The sequence below is a fragment of the Apium graveolens genome, chromosome 4 (assembly GCF_009905375.1).
Source record: "Apium graveolens cultivar Ventura chromosome 4, ASM990537v1, whole genome shotgun sequence".
In the NCBI taxonomy this organism is placed as follows: domain Eukaryota; kingdom Viridiplantae; phylum Streptophyta; class Magnoliopsida; order Apiales; family Apiaceae; genus Apium; species Apium graveolens.
This window is the reverse complement of record NC_133650.1, coordinates 65,704,773-65,725,878: the sequence shown is the minus strand read 5'-3', so window position 1 is coordinate 65,725,878 and position 21,106 is coordinate 65,704,773. Positions and strand designations below refer to the sequence as shown.

Sequence of the window (21,106 nt, the reverse complement as noted above, 5' to 3'; positions counted from 1 at the left end):
TTTGAACTTTTCAAAGGCTTAAGACTTGTGTTTCATCAAATACACATATCTGAATCTAGATTGATCATCTATGAAAGCAATGAAGTATGAAAATCCACCCATGGCTTGCGTAGACATTGGTCCACATACATCTGTGTGTACCAATCCTAGCAAATCTGCAGCCCTCTCTCCATGTCCACTAAATGGAGATTTGGTCATTTTACCCAATAGACAAGATTCGCATGTAGGATATGATTCAAAATCAAAGGGGTCAAGTAACCCTTCCTTATGCAATGTCCGTAGTCTATTTTCACTAATATGACCAAGTCCGCAGTGCCACAAGAAAGTGAGATTTTCATCATCCCTTTTTCTTTTATTAGTATGTTTAATTTGTAGTAAATTATGCTCTATGTCACATACATACAGACCATTGTTTAAAATACCACTTCCATAAAGAATGTTATCTCTAAGAATTGAACATTTATTATTCTGAATAACAAATGAAAATCCAGCCAAGTCTAACATGGAATAGAAATAATATTCCTTACAATCGAGGGAACAAAATAACAATTATTTAGAACAATAGTCTTGCCCGTAGGCATATGTAAATGAAATGATCCTACAGCTTCAGCAACAACTCTTGCTCCATTTCCCATCCGTAGAATCACCTCCTCTTCTTCAAGAGTCCCACTTCTCCTTAGTCCTTGCAACGAATTGCAAATATGAGAACCACATGCAGTATCTAATACCCAAGTAGATATTTGACTTAGTGACATATTAACTTCGATCATGAACATACCTGAATCAGAAGCGGTAGTCTAACTACCCTTCTTCTTCTTCAATTCTGCAAGGTAAACCTTGTAGTTCCTCTTCCAGTGCCCCACTTTGTTACAGTAAAAGCAAACAGCTTTGCTCTTGGGGTCTTCAGTTTTTGGTGGAACCGGCTTTTTCTCACCTACTTTCTTCTTCTTGGAAGGGTTCTTCTTCCTTTTCTTAGGAATTGAACCTTCACCAATTAGAAGAACAGAACTCTTCTTAGGGGGAAAATTCGATTCCGCAGTCTTCAACATGTTGTGGAGTTCAGGCAGGCTGACATCCAGCTTATTCATGTGAAAGTTCACAACAAACTGCGAGAACGAACTCGGAAGTGATTGCAAGACCAAGTCTTGGCTCAGCTCCCCATCCATGGCAAAACCAAGTTGTCCAAGACGTTCAATCAAATTGATCATCTTAAGTACTTGGTCATTCACAGATGATCCCTCAGACATCCTACAACCGAACAGCTCCTTCGATATCTCATATCGAGCTGTCCTCCCTGCCACATCATACAACTCTTGTAGATGCATAAGGATAGTGTGAGCATCCATATGCTCATGTTGCTTCTGTAGCTCAATGTTCATGGAAGCTAGCATGATGCATTGAGCAATATTTGCATCATCTATCCACTTACGATACACAACATGTTCATCATTATGTGCATCGCTAGCAGGTTCAGTAGGCTTAGGCGAGTCAAGCACATATTCCAGTTTCTCAACCGTGAGAATAATTCTCAAGTTTCGAAGCCAGTCAGCAAAATTAGGACCAGTCAACTTGTGAGCATCTAGTATACTCCGGAGTGATAGTGCAGAAGACATAACGAATATAGTAAATCTGTAAATGATGAACACATAACAACACTTAGCAAATATTCAATTTCATTTCAAAACACTATATGAATCGGGTCTTTATTCATAAGTGGCTCCTACTAGTTTATCTAATTTATACAACCCCTAAGTGAAAATTAAGCGTTCATAATGCTAGTGGGAATAGGGATCCTACATTCCATCACACAACCTCAGCTGTAGCACGAAACGTCATGTGATGTTCAATAGGCAGACAACTCTTGTCAATTACATCTTATGTTATTCCCTAATAAAACTTTAGCCTCTTGAATAATTGAGTCACGGCTGTAGCACGACAAACTCAATATTCTAAGTCAAGTCTAACCCAACATTTCGTACAATTGAATCAATCTCCAACGGCCCACGGCTGTAGCACGTAACGACCTTTAGATTTTAATTCAATATACACATCTTTATATAATAGACAAGTATTTCTTATTTCGAAATCAAAGCCCTCGGATGTAGCACGAAACGACAATGATTTAAAAATAAGAACTACTTTCTACCATGTTGGAAGGCTTTGACCGACACAAGCCCGTTGTGTCATTGGCCAATTACTACTTGATATTATTTAATTTTAGAGGGATTATATTATGTTACAATCATAATAATATTATAAAGAGATTCTTCCTTTTAAATTAAATATTTCAAATCAATAATCGATAATTAGATGATTCCCAGATCGGGGGGAGCATTGTCAAGAGGCGTCACTTAATACCCCTTTCTTACATATAGAAATCTGCTTTTGACAGAATCGTCCTTTCTCTCAATATTGAAAATTCATATTTAATTACGTGTTTCATAAATACAAGAATCTCATGATTGTATTCATAATATTATTGTTAAGGCTAGAAACGATTCCTATTCTAGATTTTCTAGAGCACGCCTTATATTGATTTAAGTTCACCTAAATCTATCATCGCATGGTAAACATAGGCATATATCTCATATATAAAATTAAATAAACAAGTAAATATAAAGTGCAATAAAGTAAATGTGTTTGGTTATGGCCCCATCCTATGTGATCTTTATCAAGCTCATGATAAAGATCAAGGTCAATCTAATATGGTGATGGAAATAAATACAACTACTTATTACATAAGTCTTCTTCTTTGTTTAGACTTCTTGTATGCCTCGTCTTCTTCTTTGTATCACCTCCATTGGATAGCCTCTTGAGTCTTCAATTACATTACATAAATTGAAAGTAAAACTAATCTAATGAACTTACAAGAATAACTCGAGTTACATTCGAGATTTATGATTACAAAGATTGACGACATGCAAGTCATATTTAAAACCAAAACCAAAACCATTACACTAAGGTCGAAAGGCCATAACCATCCACCATGCTCATACAACACATAAAAGCATGTTAAAACACATAATCTGATATTAACATATCATATTATCCATGATCTAATCATAAAAAAAATATGACAAAAATCAGAAAAATCAGAATCAAATCAGAAAAATAAGAATCACTGTTTACGGGCAGTAAACGAGGTCAAACGCCTTACAGACGAGTCGTTGATAGTTTAGCTATCAGTTTTGTTCAGACGCTCGTTTACCTATGGAATAGGGTATTCGTTTGCGTAAATCGGATACCAGACCCAGATTTCAGCAAATCTGCAGCAGCCAATTCAGAATCCGTATCTAATATGATTCTCATAATTAGAACAAACATAAATCATGTATATATCAGTATATATACAGATTACATAATCATCTTATGATTATAAAACTCACATGAATATCATATATTCAAAACCATACATATATAAGCATATTATATCAACATCAAATCATGGCGAATCACGTACATGCTCATATATCGAAAACAGTTAAACACATAAACGAATTAAAAACTTTTCGCAAGTAGCTCTGATGCCATTGAATATTTTTTAGCACATAAACGCAACGAAAACGTAAATTTAAATCTTAAAAAAAACCAAAACCCTCCACAGGATCCATGCGAAAAATAATATTTAATTCGTAGTTCAGTATGTTTACCTTAAGAAACTTTACGTTAATGGAAAGATGGAGGTCTTTAATAGCGATCCAAGAACGATGAACGGAAATCCCTAGCAGCCGCTCCTCAAGTGTGAATCACTCCACCGTAATTCACCAAGAGTACAATGTGATGGAGGAGGAAGAGGTTGAGAGAATTAGTTGTCTCCCTCTTGTTCTACTTTAGAATTAGGGTTAATTATTTGGGTTGAGGCAAATAGGGTTTATAATAGTATATTTATAGGCAAAACTTTCAGCTGAAAATTTTCCATAAAATATTATTATTATTATTAACCCTTTAATTGATTATTCTTATTAACCAATTAACTAATAATTAAAACACCTTTTAATCATTAATCCCTTTTCTAAACACTTTAGAAAAATAATTCTCTCACTTGATTTAATTTCCAAAATTAAATTCTTAATTAATAATATTAATAATTAATTAAATCTCATTTAATCAATTATTAAATCTGCTAATTAATTATTTATTTCACAAATAAATAATTACCAGCCATTATTAATTAATTCCTCCACCATTAAATCATTCTCTTTTATGGTGTGACCCTGTAGGTTCAATATTAAGCCGGTTGTAGAAATAAATAATAATAAAACTATTTTATCATTATTTATATAAATTCTCTAATTCATTAAATATGATTAATTAATAAATTAATCATATTTATTCTATATCGTGAGGGATACTTCTCAGCATATTGCGACTATCTGGATAATACGAATTCACTGCTTAGAATACCAAGAACCTATTCAGTGAGTAGTTACCGTACAATCAACTCCTTCTACCCTACAATTTCACGATTAAATACAAGGCATGGAACTTGTGTCAAGCCTATCTTATTTAATCATTTACTTTCCCATTCACTATGCTTAGTTCTATTTAATGTAAATTAGAAACTCCTTTCTAATTTCATTCACTCTGGCCAGAGATTCCTGAACTAGCATAAGTGGATCAGCATTGAACATTCTCTTCCTTCACTAGAAGGGGTAGATCCTTTAGTGATCATACACTATCTTCGTGTACAAATTCCTATACCCAGTAGAGCCCTTATAATTATCCCTGGACACTAAGAACTAAACCAAAGCATAGTTCAGTGTACACAAGATGACTATGATGACCTCAAGTCTAAGGATACTTGTACAACTATCACTATGTGAACAACTGCTGACACGCGAGTGAACTCCATCAGTTGTTCAGCTGTGTGAGTCATGTTCAGTGAACTTATTGTATAATAAGCACCTACATACTAGCTATAGTGCCACCACACAAATGTCTATGAGAATAGACATCCTTCATAATGAAGCAAGCATAGTATGTACCGATCTTTGCGGATTACTAATTACCAGTTAGTAGTCCTACGACCAGGAAATATTTAAGTTTAGAGTTATCATCTTTTAGGTCTTATTATTATGATCTCATCATAATCCATAAAAAGCTTTACTCTAAACTATGGTATATCTTATTTAAACACTTAAATAGATAAAGCCCGCAATAAAACCAAAATAAGTCTTTTATTAATATCAATGAAATCAAAACAGATTACATAAAAGTTATTACTAAATCATCATACATGATTGGACTTAGGACACATCTCTTTCAAATTATGGAACCTATGAGATGGTGTATGACAGGATAATAGTTTAAAGTTAAAATGCATGTTATTCCACTAGGGGGATATGACATCATACTGGGGGTTCATTGGATGAAAATGGCGAGCCCTGTAAATTTTGATAACACCAGAGGCAGCATTACCATTAACTACATGAACAAAAGGATTTGTCAACAGAAACCAGCATTAATAGCAAGTGTAAATTTACACCTCAACAAATTTGAATTGAAGTATCACAAGGAAGAAGCCTATTTCCTAGTATAAATATCCAATCAAGATGAGGGATTCCCTAAGGATGACAACCTGCCTAATCAAGTTTCAGCTGTATTAAAGGAATATAAAGATATTTTTGCATCACCAACAAGCCTGCCACCAAGAAGGAGTCATTCCCATCACATCCCTCTCAAACCAAACTCTGGACCAGTTAACTCTTACCCTTATAGGCGCCCCATAGCATATAAGGAAGAGATTGAAAGAATAACCAGAGAAATGCTGGAAGCTAGCATTATCAAGGCTAGTACCTCACCCTTTGCATCACCTGTTCTACTAGTAAGAAAGAAGGATGAAAGCCAGAGACTAGTGGTAGACTACAGAGCATTAAACACTATTACAGTAGATAATATATTTCCTATACCCATAATTGAAGAACTCCTTGCATAACTCAAAGGCAGTCAGGTATACTCTAAACTTGACCTCAGAAGTGTATACCATTAAATTCGAGTACATGAAGGTGATTCCTATTAAACTGCCTTTAAAACACACCATTGCCTATTTGAGTTTCTTGTTATACCTTTTGGCTCAACTAATGCCCCAACTTCTTTTCAAACTCTTATGAATGAAGTATTTGCTAATTTTATTACGAAATTTCTACTTGTCTTTTTTAATGACATACTAGTCTACAGTACAAACATGACAGAATATGAACAACACCCGAGGTTGCTCTTTGAAAGATTGAGAGCTCACAAACTCTTTGTAAAAAGGAGCAAATATGTCATGGCTTGCTCTGAAGTAGGCTACCTGGGATATATAATTAGCAGTCAAGGGGTTGCATATGATAAACAAATAATTGAAGCCATGGTGAACTGTCCATTTCTGAAAACCATAAAGGGACTAAGAGGGTTCATAGGGTTGACTGGCTACTACAGAAGATTTGTAAAGAATTATGGTATCATCTATAGGCCACTGACTCAATTGCTAAAGAAAGATAATTTCAACTGAAATGAAGAAGCTATTGCAGCCTTCAACAAACTTAAAGATACGATGTCTCAGACCCCTATCTTGGCTTTACCTGACTTCTCCAAACCACTAGTGATTGAAAAAGACACTTGCAAGGGTGGTGTGGCGGCTGTCATGATGCAAGATGGCAATCCAATTGTCTACCTTAGCAAGGCTTTGAATCAGAAGCACTTGTGCCTCAGTACTTATGAGAAGGAATTGCTAGCTATCATTATCGCTACCAAAAAATGGAGATCATAGCTGCTTGGTCACCCCTTCATCATCAAAACAAACTATGAGTCACTTAAACACCTGATGGAACAAAAGATAACCATCAGTCTGCAACAGAAATGACTTTCAAAGCTCTTTGGATATGACTACATAGTTCAGTATAAGAAATGGAAGGAAAACCTTGTAGCTTATGCCTTCTCAAGGTTAAATGAAGACATTGAACTCATTATCGTGGCACATGTCTTAAAGCCTAAGTGGAAGTGGGAACTCGAAAGCATTTTAACTACCAACCAAGAAGCCATGGAGTTGATGGCTAAACTGACTCTTGACCTCCAAGTTGTTGAGGGTTATACTTTTCTCCAAGGAGAGCTAAGAAAACAGGGTAAACACTATATGGGAAACAACAAATAACTAAAAAGGTAAATCTGTGAAGTCCTCCGCAAAAGTATAGAGGGTGGACGTTCTGGTATATCTGCAACCACTTAAAGAATTGAGAAGATATTTTATTGGCCATGACTTCAAGCTGATGTCACAACATTCATTAAAAGAATGTGACAATTTCCAGATAAATAAAGTAGAACATGCACTACCCCCAGGGTTATTACAGCCAATTACCATTCCAAATGGAGCCTAAGAGGTGATTACCATGGAATTTATGGAAGGGATCCCTAGATCTAAAGGCAAGGACACTATTTTGGTAGTTTTTGACAAATTCACAAAATACTGTTACTTAATTACCTTAACACACCCTTTCACAGCAAGTAAAGTAGCTCAAGAAGTCATCCACAATATAATCAAATTACACGGTCTCCTGACTGCTATTATCTCTGATAGAGATTATATATTCCTTAGTAACTTCTATAAAGAACTCTTGACTTCTAATGGACATCAAGTTGAGGATGAGTACTGCTTATCATCCTCAAACGGATGGGTGGACTGAACGTGTGAACCAATGTGTGGAATTTTTTTAAGGTGCACAGCTAGTCATAAACCATATACTTCATGTTATTAGTTGTTTATGGTTGAATGGTGTACAATTAATGATACCCACCACACAGCCCTGGGAATGTCCCATGTCGAAGCCCTGTACACCTCCTACTATCAACTACCACTATGCAAGAACCAAAGGTCCTGAAGTCAATAACTATCCGAGGGATAGATTCTCTTCTCAGCAATTAATTAAGGATAATCTCCTTAAGGTCCAAGAATAGATGAAGTGGTATTACGATAAAAGGCGAACTGATTGAGAAATCAAGGAAGGAGATGAGGTTTTTCTTAAATTGCAACCCTATAGACAACTCTTTATCAATGACAGGAAGAACCATAAGCTATCAGCAAAATATTATGACCTTTAAACAGTTACTAAACGCGTTGGAAATGTGGCGTATCATTTGGCATTACAGCAACTTCAAGAATCCATAAAGTCTTTCATATATCACAATTGAAGAAAAAAAATGGTGCAAAGAAGACAATTTAAACTGAATTACTTGAAGCTGCAGACACAGGCGTGATTGAATCTAAGCCGGTGGCCATTTTGGAACGTAGATTGGTGAATAGAGGCAATAAACCAGTAACCATGGTACTTATTCAGTGGCAGAACGGGTTACCTGATGAAGCAACCTAGGAATTTTGGGAGCAATTATCTGCTAAGTACCCAAACTTCCATCCATGATGACAAGGATGTTTTCAAGAAGGGTCTATTATCATGATTCAAGGCGGGATTATATTATTGTTTCAAACTGATGCTACGATGTTGTTTCAGGTTCATAATTAATGTTGCGTCTTTAAATTGGGATAGGCCCAATTGTAGTTCTACGGGCCCAATGTTTAAACTATTAGTGGAGTCTGTTATATTTTAGTCCAATTAGTAGTAACCACGTGTCCAACTGGTGGCACAGAAAGAATGTACTAAAAGCTGATTCTGAACTTTTGGAAGTATGTTAAATGAGAAATCTCTTTTTATTTTTGTCATTTAATTATCATCTTCTTCCGTAAGAAAAAGCAAAAACAAATCTTAAACCAAAACCCTACAAAAACCTTATACCTCAACATTCTCATAATTTATTACGGATACGAAAGGCAAAGGTATGCTCCAAATATGGGCGCCCGTGACTGATTCTTTAACAAATACCATCAGATATTATTGTATTTTTAAAAATTCAAATTAAATTTTATCAGTTCTGTGGACTTTTTAAAATTAAAATTGAATATTCTAATATTTCAAAAAAATTACAATCCTCACTGAATACCACCAGATTTTAAAGTGTATTTTTAATCCAAATTGAATATCCATTATTTTAAAAATCCAAAAAATTCCTTTAAAATTATTAGGGGTGAGCAAACAAAAAATGATAAATCAAAACTGGACCTAAAAATTGAAAAATTGCATCAAAAAATGGAAATAAAAAACCATAACCGATAAAACGATTTGGTAAAAAGCAGTTACGATTATATCCCTTTAATTGAACCGTTTATAATATATATATACACACACACATACATATATATATATGTGTGTGTATTGATATGAATGAAAAGTAATCTGCAAAGACACATCTAATGCTGAGTTAATTGTGTCCTAAAATTGACTGGTCAACCCCGTGACGCCACGGCGAGAAGTAGGTCCTCATGGTCATGACCCGATATGAGTCTTGATAGTCCGAGCAGACTATGACAGCCACGACCCAAATTGAGTCGTGTAGCCCACGGTCCAAAATTAGCTATGTGATAGGCCTACGAGCAGACCTGGAAATGAGGTCCATAATAACAACAACATAGTATCCAACAAGGAAACGGACTCCTCCTAGGAAGGATCCAGAGTCCACCGTCTAGGAGAGTCCTACTTACCATCTAAGTAGGAGACTTTTCCACCAAGTCTCCCTACCCTAGTCTAACCCTAGACTCAATATCTATATAAAGGGTTCTACTCCTCAACCTAGAACTACGTTTTTGGCTTGATTCTCTAGAATACAGAGATACGTAGGCATCTTGCGAGGACAACTAGTCTCCACTACGAGAACAACCATAAAATCTCGAAGTTCAACAATCATAACATTAATTGTAATCACAATCCTAGTTTTAATTTCACAACATTTGGCGTCATCTGTGGGAAGACAACAACAACCATGATGTTTTGCAAGACATGTCTGTACAATAACAAGACTAAGTCAAATTGACAACCCTAAGTAAGTTGTATGGTAATATATGTTTGCTTTGTGTATTGTAATACTTAAGTCTGTAAAAATGTTCAAGGGAAGACTGGCCTATTTTTCTATAAACAGTATCAAGCCTAAGAATTCTATATGGAAGAAGATCAAGATGATCATGCCTCAGAAGAATTATGAAGAAGGTTAGAGTTGAATAAATATGTTTTGGGAAAAATATTTTAAGTCAAGTTCTCTACAAGTCACAGATTAAGTATTATAGAAAAGTCATTCGAGAACTCCAGAATGACTTATCGGAAATTCAGAAAAGCTACTAGAGAACTCAGAGATATCGACAAGCCAAATTGAAGACATGAAGATTGGAGATATCGACAAGTAATTTCTTCACTAGAGAACTCTAGAGATATCGATAAGTCAAAATATCACTAGAGATCTCTGAGATATCGATAAGTCAAAATATCACTAGAGATCTCTGAGATATCAATAAGTCTATTTCCCACTAGAGAACTCAGAGATATCGATAAGCCAAAGTGAAGACATGAAGATGAGAGATCTCGACAAGCTAAATTCTCTTATAGAGAACTCAAAGACCTCTACAAGTCAAAATTACTGTAGAATGATTAGAGATCTCGATAAGCCAATATACTTATCGAGATGTCTAGTTCTCTACATACCAAACTGGAGATCTCGAGGTAAAACTTAAAGTACAAAGTGTAGACCACTTCAATATCCAAGATTATCAATCAACAGAAAATCCTATCAGTTGGATTGACAAGTCTACAAAAAGCAGCTTGAAGAGTATAAGATCAAAGGCAAAGATTAACTGGAAAAGTAAAGTCACAGGCGTGCAATATTAGCAAGATACACTAATCCAGAAATAGAAAGATTTGATAATCTAAAAATAGGGTTTAGTACATGTTGTTGCATGTTGTGTAATAACCAGTGTTTATTGATCTATAAAGTAAACACTTGATGCTTTATCAGTTGTAATAATTTAGATAAGAAAAATCTTGTATTCTCTCAAGGAAGAAGCTAAGCTCTTTAGCAACAAAGAGCCTAGAAATTTTGTAGCAAAACATTCTTAATTTTAATATAAAGTTAAGTGAGTTTTGAAAAATTTGTGTGCACTGTTATTGCTTGTTTAATTTCAGTAGTAACACATCTTACTACAAAATTTAATTTACTTTGTTCATAATCATAAACACTTCAAGAAAAGCAAATAAACACAAAAACACATTCACTTGACAATGTTATGTACAACAACATTGTCAACTGTGACACTACTAAGCAGATCTGGGAAAAGATAGAAATATTGTGTGAAGGCACTAAGGAAGTTAGGTCAAATCAAAGAAGGATACGGATTTCACAGTATTAGGGTTTTATGGCTTAGCCAAAAGAAAGTATTACTGATGTGTTTGAAAGGTTTAACAAGCTGATTAATGACTTGCAGCTGCATGACAAATACTATAAAGCTGAAGAAGTGAGCTTGAAGTTTTTTCTTACACTCCCTGATCATTTGGAACATAAAATTTCAGCAATCAGAGAAGGGATAGACTTGAGCAGAATAACTGTGGAAGTTCTATATGAAATCTTAAAATATATGAACTAGAAATGATTCAAAGGAAATCATTAAGAGCTTGTCAAGGGCATGTTGTAGATGGTTCAAGTGCTCTAATTATTAATGAAAGCCAGACCTCTAATGATGAGCCAAGATCCTAGACTCCAGTTGCCTCAACAAGTGAGCAAATAAATAATGATTCACGGGAACAAGTCATACTGTAATTAGAAGAAGATGAGTTCTACACCCTGGATGAACTTGATGAGCTAGATCAGTCAATGGCCTATCTGGCAAGAAAGTTCTCTAACATTAAAGTAAAGAAACCAAGATTCTTCAAGGGTAAAGGACAATCTTTCACCAAAGACAACAGCTGGAAAGGAAAAGGGAAGTACACATTTGATAGCAAAAATGGTTACAAAACTGGATCTGTTAACAGATTAAAGATAAGGTGCTATAACTGTAATGAGCTAGGCCATTTTGCTATAGAATGCAGGAAACCCAAGAAAGCAATGAAAGACAAAGCTTATCTTGAACTGGAAGTAAAGTGTTGAATGGCATTTATGACACTTTATTATGCTCTAATAAGCTTTGAATTGATGCATTTGTACTCAAGTTGTTAAGTGTTTTAATGTGTTTTCTAATGTTTTTGCATTCCAGGCATTATCTAGGTAATCAGGTGAATTAGCATTGTTTTGCTGCTAATTTGGTGTCAAGGTGGTGTTGGAATAAAAGCTCGTGGAAAGCCGACTCGAAGCAGGAAGGAAAAAGATGGAATCTGAGTTTTTCCCAGAAGGACAGTGCGCCCGCGCTGTGATAGCGTGAGGCCACGCCATGCTTCCAGTATGACAACGCGCCCGCGCTGTGATAGCTCGCGGCTGCGCCGGTGCGAAAGTTTTGAATCCTGATTCTAATGCAATTCCAATTGAGAGACTTCCAGATTGATTAGGGCTGCTATATATATTCAAATAAGAACATTTTCATAGAGAGACGTACCAGAGCGCAATGAGAGCCGTAAGAAGACCGTATTAGCACAATTCAACAAAGACGAAGAAGATCTTGTTTTTACTTGTGAATCTTTATTTTAAGTTGTACTTTGGATGCTAGTTTTCTTACTTGTGAACCTTTACTCTTGTTTAGTACTTGGTTTTATTATTTAAGTATAAAGACTATGTTTGTTATACCATGCTTTCATCGGAACCTACATTGAGGATGAGTCCGATTATGGGCTAATCGTTATCGTGGGGTTATAGCGGATTTAATTATGGATTTCTTTAGTTAAATTGTTTCGATGCCTTAGTGTGTGGTGATTGTATGAGAACCTAGTATTGGTTGGGCTTATTCATCTTATAAGAGTCGTGAACTTATAAGATAGCGTGTTAATTCTTAATGAAGTGACAGTGAATTGAAAGATTTAGAACTTGCCATGCTAGCATAGGTTCATGTGTTATTGTTATGCATGATTCGTAGGTAATTTTACCCATCTTACTTGCCCTATGTAATCAAGATAGATAACTTGTGCTTAAAATGTTATGTTGTCAAATTCTATAGACATATAGGGTCTCAATATAATTGGTGTCTATTCAGCTTCTATCTCTTTTGTGGATGTCTGGTAGTATGGTACTCGTGCAACGAAAGTTGGCGTTTATCAGTTTCGTGTTATCTGATTAGTGTCATCACCATTGCATGCTAAAGTTAAGAACAATAAGGCTATTGAATGAAGTATTTAATAAAGTTAGAATCTCATGTTTGTCATATATATTAATTCAATCAATCTTATTCCCTTAGTTATAATTGTTAGCTTAATTCTTAGTTATAACAACCCAAATTGTTATCATCTTAGCATTGAATAATAACCATACATTGTTGCTTAAGTGCATAAATTAAATAGTTAACCAACGCCAGTCTCTGTGGGAACGAACTATAATAAATTATATATTACTTGCGAAAGCGTATACTTGCGTGAATTATTAGCGCGTGTTTAGCGACTAACAAGTTTTTGGCGCCGCTGCCGGGGATTACAGTGGTTGTTAAAGTTCATTGACTCGGACATTGTTACTTATTTGTTTCCTTGTCTTATTTCAGGTACTCTAGCGAGGATGGATGCATACGCGTTCGCGTACTCGTAAGAGAACACTGAATAAAGCCGAGGAAGAACTTGTGATGGTTCGAAGGGAAGTTTTTGAGGAAGAAAAGAAGGTAAAAGAAGAAGAAGAGAAATTCGAGGAACCAGCTTTAGTTGAGATGGGTGATCAAGCAGAAAATCCTAAGGCTTTGATGGACTATTCTCAGCCTAAGATTAATGACATTCAGTCAAGCATCATCAGGCCAGCCATCAGGGCTAACACTTTTGAGAACAAGTCAAGCACGATTCAGATGATACAAAACTCAGTTCAGTTTGGGGGTTCTCGTACTGAATACCCCAACATGCACATCAAGGATTTTATCGAGATCTGCGACATGTTCAAATTCAATGATGTGACTGAAGATGCTATCAAGCTGCGACTCTTCCCATTCTCTCTGAGGGACAAGGCTAAGTGCTGGTTACATTCTCTACCAGCAGGGTCTATCACCACTTGGGAAGATCTTGCTCAAAAGTTTCTCACTAAATTCTTCCTTATGGCGAAGACTACTGCAATCAGGAATGCTCTTACTCAGTTTGCTCAGCAAACTGAAGAATCTCTGTGGGAGGCTTGGAATCGATATAAGGAGATGATAAGGAAGTGCCCACACCATGGCATGCATGATTGGATGATTATTAACTGTTTCTACAATGGATTGGGTGCTACTTCTAGACCCATGCTTGATGCAGCATCAAGAGGAGCCTTGTGGGCTAAAAGCTACGATGAAGCTTATGAACTTACTAAACTGATGGCTGCTAATGAGTACCAGAATCCTTCCCAGAGATTGACTCAGAGAAAGGTAGCAGGAATTCTGGAGTTGGATGTAGCAACTGTTATAGCTGTCCAACTTAAGGCTTTGACGATGAAGGTGGACACTTTGGCTAATTATGGAGTTAATCAAATTGCTAGTATCTGTGAGCTTTGTGCTGGTACCCACGAGACTGATCAGTGCGCAATTTCTAGTGAATCAGCTCAGTTCGTGAGCAACTTTCAGCATTCGCAGCAACTTGTGCCAGCCACTTATCATCCCAACAACCGCAATTATCCTAATTTCAGTTGGAGCAACACTCGGAATGTGGTTCAACAACCTTATCAGCAGTATCCAGTTAAGCAGTACAACCCCCCTAGTTTTTAGCAACCGCAGTATGCACCAAGACAACAACTCCAGCTGTAACAAGCCAATGAAAAATATGAATTAGAGGAGTTGAAACTTATGTGCAAGAGTCAAGTCATTTCTATCAAGACCTTAGAAAATCAAATTGGGCAAATTGCCAATGCCTTGCTTAATCGTTAGCCTGGTACACTACCTAGTGACACTGAAGTGCCAGGAAAGAGGGAAGCTAAGGAGCAGGTAAAGGCAATCACTTTAAGGTCTGGAAAGGTCGCAAACCCGAACAAACTCAAGTGTTGACTGAAGAAGCAGAGGTTGAGAAAGAAATAGAGCGACAGGAAGTAGAAGTGGAATCAAGGAAGACTACTGTTGAGCACACTCCTCCTGAGGGTAATACAGGGGAGAAACAGATCTATCCTCCACCGCCTTTTCCCAAGCGGTTGCAGAAGAAAAAGCTGGACAAGCAATTTGAGAAGTTTCTGGAGGTGTTCAAGAAACTTCATATCAACATACCTTTCGTTGAGGCTCTTGAGCAGATGCGTAGTTATGCAAAGTTTATGAAATGTATTCTCTCTCAGAAAGTGAAGCTAGATGATTTAGAGACAGTCGCTCTTACGGAGGAATGCAGTGTTGTGCTGCAACAAAAGTTGCCTCTGAAGCTTAAAGATCCAGGAAGTTTCACTATTTCGTGTACTATTGGAAAAATGTCTTTCGACAGATGCTTATGTGACTTGGGAGCTAGCATCAATCTAATGCCATTATCAATCTTCAAGCAGCCGGACTTACCTGATCCAAAACTGACTTATATGACCTTGCAGTTAGCCGACCGTTCTCTTACATATCCGTGAAGTATTATGGAGGATGTCTTGGTCAAGGTTGATAAACTCATCTTCCCTGCTGATTTTGTAATTTTTAATTTCGAGGAGGATAAGAAGATTCTCATAATCTTGGGAAGACCTTTCTTGGCAATTGGCCGAACCTTGATAGACGTGTAGAAGGGTGAGCTTACGATGCGAGTGCTGGATCAGGATGTAACTTTTATTGTGGAATTGGTTGATTCTGTAGTTACTTCAGAACTTGATCAATTTTTAAGGTCTGATGCCTTAGAGAAAGCCTTATTGGGAAATTCAGATAGTGAAAATGACGAAGGTGAAAAATAATTACAGTATTTGAATGCTTCTCCCTGGAAGATGAAGATAGATATGCCTTTTAAATCCCTTGGAATGGAGGAATTAAACAAAGCTCCTAAACTCCTCAAGCCATCTATTGAGGAAGCTCCCACTCTTGAGCTTAAGCCTTTAACTGAGCATTTGAGGTATGCGTTTTTAGGTGATGCATCTACTTTTCCTGTTATTATTGCATCTGACCTTTCAGGTAGTGATGCGGAAAAGCTTCTGAGGATTCTGAGAGAGTTCAAATCGGCAATTGGCTAGACTATAGCAGACATAAAGGGAATCAGCCCTTCTTATTGCATGCATAAAATTATGCTAGAGGAAGGTAGCAAGCCTACAGTCGAGTAGCAAAGAAGACTTAATCCAATCATGAAGGAAGTATTGAAGAAGGAAATTCTTAAGTGGCTAGATGCAGGGATCATCTACCCTATTTCTGACAGTTCATGGGTAAGCCCGGTTCAATGTGTGCCAAAGAAAGGTGGTATTACTGTGGTAGCAAATAAAAAGAATGAGCTTATTCCTACTAGAACAGTCACGGGGTGGAGAGTTTGCATGGACTACAGGAAGTTGAATAAGGCTACAAGGAAGGATCACTTCCCTCTTCCTTTCAATGATCAGATGCTTGATAGATTGGCTGGGCATGATTACTATTGTCTTCTAGATGGCTATTCGGGTTACAATCAGATTTGTATCGCTCCAGAAGATCAGGAGAAAACTACCTTCACTTGTCAATTTGGTAATTTTGCTTTCAGACGAGTTTCTTTTGGTCTGTGTGGTGCACCATCCACATTTTAGAGATGTATGATGGCCATCTTTTCTGATATGATTGGCCAGAATGTGGAGGTGTTCATGGACAACTTCTCTGTATTTGGCGATTCTTTTGATGAATGCTTGCAAAATCTTAGACACGTTCTGAAAAGGTGTGTTGAGACCAATCTGGTTCTCAATTGGGAGAAATGTCACTTTATGGTGCGTCAGGGCATTATTCTCGGGCATAAGGTTTCTAGTAAGGGTCTAGAGGTGGACAAGGCCAATGTGGGGGTCATTGAGAATCTTCCTCCACCTATTTTTGTTAAGGGAATTCATAGTTTTCTTGGTCATGCGGGTTTCTATAGGCGTTTCATCAAAGACTTCTCTAAGATTTCAAAGCCATTGTGCAGTTATCTAGAGAAAGATGTCCCTTTCAAGTTTGATGATGAGTGTCTTGTAGCTTTTGAGACTTTGAAGAAGAGCTTAATCACGGCACCGGTCATAATTGCACCTGATTGGAATGAACCTTTTGAGATGATGTGCGATACAAGTGACTATGCTGGAGCAGTTCTTTGACAGAGGAAGAACAACATATTTCATGTGGTCTACTATGCTAGTAAGAATCTTAATGGTGCTCAACTGAATTACACTACTACGGAGAAAAAACTTTTGGCTATTGTCTATGGTTTTCAGAAATTTCGATCTTATCTACTTGGGACTAAGGTGACAGTTTTCACTGATCATGCTGCAATTAGATATCTCACCTCAAAGAAGGACTCGAAGCCTAAATTGATTAGATGGGTTCTTTTGCTTTAAGAATTTGAACTAGAGAACAAGGACAGAAAGGGGACTAAAAATCAAGTCACTGATAATCTCTCGCACTTAAAAAATCCTAATGCTACTTCATTGGATAAGACATTGATAAATGAGTCTTTTCCCGATGAGCAGCTGTTTGGAGTGCAAGAAGAAGAACTGTGGTTTGCAGATATTGTGAACTACCTGGTGAGTAATATCATGCATCCCGATTTATCATCTGCTCAACAGAAGAAATTTCTACATGAAGTGAAGTGGTATATGTGAGATGAGTCATTTCTTTTTCAACAGGGAGCTGACCAAATCATCAGGAGATGTATTCCTTACAGCGAAACGGGGGGGGGGGGATATTGCGAGATTGCCACTCAACGGCTTATGGAGGACAGTATGGTGGAAAAAAGACAGCAGCTCGTATTTTTCAAGCAGGATTCTTTTGGCCGACATTGTTTAAATATGCTCACCAGTTCGTCTTGAAATGTGATCAATGTCAACGTATGGGTAATATGCCCAAAAGGGATGAGATGACTCTTAATGTGCTTCTCGAGGTTGAAGTCTTCGATGTTTGGGGAATTGACTTCATGGGGCCATTTGTCTCATCTTGTAACAATCAGTATATCTCGTTGGCGGTTGATTATGTGTCGAAATGGGTGGAAGTTAAGGCGTTGCCAACAAATGATGCGAAAGTGGTGCTTAATTTTCTTCACAAGTAGATATTCACAAGGTTTGGAACTCCAAGAGTCATAATCAGTGATGAGGGGTCGCATTTTTGCAATCGCAAGTTCACTTCTATGATGAGAAGGTATAATGTGAATCATCGCATTGCCACGACTTATCATCCTCAGACAAATGGTCAAGCTGAGGTGTCTAACAGAGAGATCAAGCGCATTTTAGAGAAAGTTGTGTGCCCGTCGAGGAAAGATTGGTCTTTGAAGCTTGATGAAGCTGTTTGGGCTTATAGAACCGCATATAAGACTCCATTGGAAATGTCGCCGTTTTAGTTGGTTTATGGTAAGGGGTGTCATTTGCCTGTAGAGCTCGAGCATAAGGCATATTGGGCTTTGAAGAAATTGAATCTTGACTTGAATGCGGCTGGAAAGAAGAGGATGCTTCAATTGAATGAACTCGATGAGTTTCGACTTCAAGCTTATGAGAACAACAAAATGTATAAGGAGAAAGTCAAGAGGTGGCACGATCGAGGTCTAGTGCTCAAATCATTTGTGCCGGGGCAACAAGTTCTCTTGTTTAAATCTCATCTCCGTCATTTCCCCGGGAAGTTAAAGTCAAGGTGATCAGGGCCCTTCATAATCAAAACTGTGTTTCCGCATGGAGCGGTTGAAATTTTTAAGAATGATCCGGGCCAGGCTTTCAAGGTAAATGGTCAGAGTTTGAAGCATTACTATGGTGACATGGCAAATCGTGAGGTGGTTAGTGCTGTTCTATTGTCTGTTTGAGCTCAAGGTTCTACATCAAGCTAGCGACGTAAAAGAAGCGCTTCTTGGGAGGCAACCCAAATTTGTTGTACATTAGTAATTAGAGGAAGCAAGAAGAAAAGAGAAAATCAGAAAAAGAAAAAATTCAGGGCTCACTTCAAAAGCTTGGCGCGACCGCGCTGTCCTAGCGCGCGGCCGCGCTGATTTCACAAAAATATGGCGCCCCTGCGCTGTTACAGCGCACGGCCGCCTCGATTTGGCAGAAGTAGCACACGCCCGCACTGTCTCAGCGTGCGGCCGCTCTGTCTCAGCGTGCGGCCGCTCTATGTCCCGACTCAGAAAAAAATAAAAGGCAGTTAAGGGGGAAAAACAGGAATTTTGTTCCAAAATCAATTCCCAACCGAATTTTACTCCCCCACATCCCATAATTCCCTCTCCAAATCAAACCCATTACTCCCATTATTCCCATAATCAAAACCCACTTCTATTCCATATATAATTCTTTTTTACCACCTATATATACATACACCTCATACACAAACCTCTTCACCAATTCATAAATTCTCAAACACAAATTCTCTCTCAAACACAAATTCTCTCTCAAACACAAATTTTATTCTCTCTACTCACTTCCAATGGCACCCAAGAGACAAAGAACACAAGTCAACAGCAGCACCTCCGATTCATCAAGTGTGGGTGGTGTAAGGCCAAGGTTCTCTACTCCCGTGGCTGAAGCGTAGTACACAAGGCTTCTTTCGAAGCCAATCATAAGGAATGAGGTTTTCTGCCATCAGGGAAGGATGGTCAGCTGTTGGAGATGATTCTTGAGATGGGTTGGGTTCCTATTTGTGAGGCACCCACTACTGTGCCCATGAGTGTTGTTCGCGAGTTCTATGCAAACGCCAAGGCCGAGAAGAATGGCTTCATGGTGGTTCGAGGGAGGACGGTGGAGTATAGTGTAGAGGCTATCAGGACTATGATTGAGCAGCCCGCGAGGAAGCCCGGGCAGGACACCTGGAATGATAAGACTCAGAAGACTTTGATCTGGATCTTATTATTGCTACTATGTGCCATCCCGATACTCACCGGAAGATCAAGAGGGGCACGACCAAGTATTCTACATTCCCGGCTTCCAGAATGAACAGGTTTGCCCGTGCATGGAACACTTTTATATGTGCTAACATCATGCCATCTTCGCATGTGCATGAGATTACTGTGGAGCGTGCACGGCTGTTATGGGGCATTCTTCAGGGCGATTATATAGATTTGGAGATGGTGATTTATCAGGGGATTCTGAAGTTCTTGAGGGGGAGTACTACGGGTCTATTCTGTATGCATCCGTGGTGACGAAGCTGTGCATGGTATTTGGTGTTCATTGGCCCACACATGAGAAATTGAAGATCCCGAGTACTCCGATTGACAACACTACTTTGGTTATGATGCAAGAATAGGATGCAGGCAAGCCCGATCTGAAGGGGCTTGGTTATACTTTTGACCACCTACCTGGTGGGAGGCCAGCTTCTGGGGCCACTCAGGCGAGCAGGACTACATGGAGATCTCATCTAGGAGATGAGGCAGGGCCATCGCAGTAGGCACATGAGGAGGAGGAAGGAGCTGATATGGGAGCTGGCATGAGCATGACGCAGTACAGGCGTTTGGCGAGGAGGATGGATGCGATGCATGACATCCATAGTAGGTTCGCACGTGATCTCAACCAGGCACTTGGGACAGCTTTTAGAGCCACCGGTGTTGATATCCAGTGGCCAGTTTTTTGTGAGGATTCCATGTATCCACCTTCGAACACACCTGGCACTTCACCCGTTGAGGGTGAGGAGCCTGATTCTGATTAGGTATGCCTGAATTCCTTACTATTACCTTCACTAAGGACAGTGAATATTTTAAGTTTTGGGGTAGTAGTTGAAGGAATATGTTTTTGTGTGAGTCTCATATAGTTGCATGTTCATGATAGTTTAGTTCATATAGTTTGCATATTTTATAGTTTAGTTCATGTAGTTTGCATATTTTTCCATATAGTTTTTTTTAATTTTTGATAGTTTTATGTTATTTTGTTCATATAGTTTTCATGCATTTGCATTATAACATGATCCCTTAGATAATTTTTCCAGTTGACTTGTGATATTGATGATAGTGTAGTGATGTCGTGTTTAGAGATGTTAAGTCGTATTAAGTTGATGTGTATGCTGGAGACACTTGTATTTCACTAAGCCTTATAGGTTGCTAGAGTGCTAGATTATAGTCATGGTTTG

At 37.9% G+C, this 21,106-nt stretch overlaps 1 non-coding gene across 1 annotated transcript; it reads right to left on the bottom strand.

The window, feature by feature from the left end:
* Positions 1-14,074: 14,074 nt before the first annotated feature.
* On the bottom strand, positions 14,075-14,181 carry LOC141723048 (small nucleolar RNA R71). The gene has a single exon (XR_012576041.1). It is a non-coding gene; the product is annotated as a small nucleolar RNA R71 (small nucleolar RNA).
* Between the last annotated feature and the right edge of the window lie 6,925 nt (positions 14,182-21,106).